A 4,075-nucleotide genomic window follows, 5' to 3' on the forward strand; every position below is an offset into this window, starting at 1 on the left:
TTTTTTTTGTTTGTTTTTGTATGTTGAAGTTTTATACACTAGGTTACAAAATAAAATGCTTGAGAATTTCAGTTGTGTATCTCTAATTCTTCCATTTGCTTTTTATGRTAGTATAAATAATAAAAGTGGTTAATGCTGCATAAACCCCTCTAGGCCTCTCTTTAGTCCATCAAGCTSCTTCAAAATAGAGGAGAACAATCTTCTGTTATTTTCAAGTGGGTAGGGTTGGCAGGAAATCTGCCGTTGAGGAGTCTGGAAGAGAATTTACTTGTATAAATACATACTTAACTGAATTGAGACTTTTTTATTTTTTTAGAAGGAGCTTCAGAGGAAGAAATAAGAGTATCTTTGGTACATCTGGTTACTCACTTGCAGATAAGTGTTCAAATTGTGTAGTTCACAAGTTAGGATGGTGATTTTAATGGCTTTAAAATATGTCATGGGAGAATGGCCATCTTAAAAAAAAAAAATAAAGTAAAATTGGAATTCTCCAGGAAGTTGCACTTGAGTGTGAYTAAGTGTGCTGGGAGGGAGTGAATGGAGAGGGAATAGCAGTGATCAGACTGAAGATAGCAGGAATACAGAGGGGAAAAGTGCAAGATAAGGGACAAATGGGGCTGGAGGGGAAGAGCTGCTGATGGTTCTTGGMAATGGTGCATGGAGGATTCCTCCCACAGGGCTGATGGGGGAAGGCAGGAACTAACCTGTGTGCCATGTCCTGTTTGGTCCAATTGCAGCATTTTAAATGGATTATTATTTAATCTTTGACTCTTCTCTTATCCTAGGTGGGTGACAGATTGGGAGACACAGTAGAGAAGAGTTTTCATACCTAACTGTGAAAAGACTTGATCAATGAATGTCCTCTAGGCATCCAGCCTGAAAGGCAGGAGGGTTTTTTTTTTTTTTCTTTTTCCCTTTGTGATGTGAAGGGAAAAAAGAAACCCCACAGCCTAAGCTGGGTGGAATGCTTGTGATTTTGCTGCTGGAATTCATTTAAGTCAAAAATATATCTATGTTATAAATAATTCAGATCATAAATTATTCAGACTTTTTATGTTTGGTAGAGAGTGGAACAGAACTGCAAAAGCATAAGTTTGGGAGTTTTGCTCTTTTATTAATAATTCCTAACTTGAAAACATAGAAATCACCCTTCTGTTTCTTTCCATATTTATGCAGGTTAATYCCTTACACTTAAACATCAGTTTTCTTTTTCTCCTTTTCCAAACTAATTCAGCAATCTGCTCCAGCAGAGAAGGCCAGTCRGTGTTTAATACTTCCTGAAGGAGTTAATAACAAAATTTTTGCCACTTAATTCAGAAGTCAGAAATGGAGAGGATGGTCTAGATGTTTTTACAAAAGAAGCTTGGATATTCAAGTGTTCCAGAATGGTTTGTGTATTTTTTATTTAAGTACATGACAGCTAATTGCTGCTGCTGTTGTCTTTCCCCATCCAGCTGTTGAGTTTTACCAAGAATTTCACCCCTAAAGGAACTTTTGTTTGACYTTTGGGAACTTCCCACACTGCCTTGTTCCATTCTTTTTCCCAAAGAAATACATTTTATTTAAAAAATCAGGATCATACTGTAAAATTATAGGAGTTGTTAACCTTGGAGTGCTCCTCTGTTGTTGCTGATTTTTCTGTCTCCCCGGGCTGAGTGTTTTGAAATAACATCATTACATTACCATCCATCTGCCTGGAGCAGAACCCAGCATTGATTCTGCTCTTTGTGACCCAGCACGGGGCTGAATCTCAAATTATTTTTAGCATTCATATTTTTACCTCTCTTCCATGAGTTGCAGACTGTCCATGGCAGCAGCAGGACTGGTTTTAGTGGAACACAYGCCTGATATTCCAGGATTACTGGACCTGCTGGTTTCCAGTAGCCAGTGGCCCACAGTCAGCACAGTACCCCACTGTCCCTTCTACCTGTCCCTACAGTGTGAAAAAGCCTTTTTATATTTGATTTTGCACCTTTGGTCAATGTTTGGTTGACTGTCCTCATCCTAGCATCACGTGGAGCAAGCCTGTTCTGCCTGGTTTATTTTACAAAGCTAATACTTATGTTTTGGGKTTTTTTTTCCCCTAAGATACTCACTGTTCTCTAGTTTAAATCAGACTTKAAGGCATCCTTGAAAGCTAGCAGGTAACTAAATTATCTTTTTCTAGAGAGGCTCTAAATCACGTTAGAAAATTACCTCCTGATAGATGACAAAGGCACTTGCCTGCCCAGGTCCCTGAAAACATAGGTCAGTGTCATAATTGCTTTCTTAACGGTACCATGGTGTCTAATGATCTCAGGCAGGATTAAATCATGGGAATAATGCTGCACAGTGCTGGAAAAATAATTAGATTAGCTCTGCTTGGGTGACTTTGAGATGGCCTGAGTGAGGCAGTAATGCAGTTACCTTACCTACAAGTGATGGATCTGCTGTGGGTGGTGTAAGGAAGTTGCTGTTCCCAGGGGACTTGGCAGCACTCAAGTTTTCCTTAGTTTACAGCAGAGCCAGGCCAGCTCTTGTATTCACCCYTGCCTGGGACTGTGCTGATGGCATACTTGGCACACGTAGCTGTCACCCAAGTCACACCAATCCCRGCAAAACCAGGAGAAAATGAAGTGGGAGAGGCTGGGAAAGCTTTGCTGGCTGTTGCCAAGGTGACTGGTTTTGTGCTGGACAAACACTGCTGTGCTTTTATCGCCCTGTGGCATTTCGAGTGGAACCAGACAAACTCCTGAAAACAAGTGGGACAGGGGTGAAAGGAAGAGGCAAAGCAGAGTCTGACACTTGGGAGTGAGTGGTGTCTGTGGGCAGAGGGGCGACCCTGGGATCTCTCTTCCCTGGCTCTCTGCRCCCCTCGGAGGCAGCTGGCTACCAGGAATGCTGTTTCCAAATGCTTCCTTGCCGTGTGCAATCCTGGTGATTTGTGTGAAAGAAAGAACTTGGAATACAGTGAGAATCTGAGGAGAAACATCTTCCACTATGGTGTGATTTAATTAAGGTCGCTTAACTATCCCTGTAATCATGCTGGGCTGGAGCTGGGATTTCAGCTCCATCATATTTAGAGTTTGGTTTTGGGTTGTTTTWTTAYTTTTACTTTTTCCAGACCTTTCATTCCCTCTGAGGTGTCGCTACGCTGACTAAGCTGACAACTCTTCAAGTCTCTTGGGGTGTTTAATCCTTGCTGTGAAGGCCTGGGGTGAGGTGGCAGCCCCGGGAGGTGTTGGGTTGGGAAGGCTCCTGCCTGGGCTGGCTGAGGGCTCTCCAGGGACCAGCAGAGGGCAAAGCTGCTCCAGCTGTCCGGGRCTGGAGCACAAACAGTGCCGGGGACAGCTGGGCTGTCCACATGTCTCGATGGGTTACCCCGATGAAGCTCTATACTTTTATTTTGGGAAAGAAGAACTGTCCATTTCTCCTACTCCCTGAATAATGTATGGAGCAGATACTCCATACATTTTTTGCCTCTGTGTCTTATGCAGTTTTCTTCTTTGGTTTGGATTGTTTTCCCCCCACCATGGCTGGTGCTTCTGTTTGCCTTGTTGCACACTGAAACATGGTTCTATTAGGAAAATTGGCTTTTTGTTACCTGGTGCTTTGTATAGTGTTGATTTGATGAGTATTTTGGGATTAGAGCTGCTCCCTCAGATCTTGCCCATCATRTCTGGTGCCTCAGTAGGTAAATTCTTGCAAGGTTTAGCCTAGAAAGCCTTTTCCATGAGCACAAAGTGTACTTGACGTGTTGGTTCAGGTCTGCGTATGCACCAAAGTAATTTTTGATGTAGAAGCAAAACTGTGGAATAAACACAGTCTCTTGAAAAAATTAAAACAAGAAGGAATTATTTTCCCTTTTCTTATTGTTTCACATGATCTTCCTTTTCCTTTACTGTCTTCTTTTATGCCTATTCCTTCTCTCTTYGCCACTGGMTGCCAGTAAAGGCGAACCCCTTTCTCTCCAATTCTCTCATCACCAGCATGTCTGAAACTCTCCTGCTCTGCTCTTTTTGCCACACTCTTACACTGATGGAAAAACCAGAGCAACATGATTAGAATCGAGGCAAACTATTTCAAACTGTTTGTG

This window comes from Malurus melanocephalus, unplaced genomic scaffold, assembly GCF_030028575.1.
Source record: "Malurus melanocephalus ecotype Western Australia unplaced genomic scaffold, MMel_1.1 scaffold_561, whole genome shotgun sequence".
In the NCBI taxonomy this organism is placed as follows: Eukaryota; Metazoa; Chordata; class Aves; order Passeriformes; family Maluridae; genus Malurus; species Malurus melanocephalus.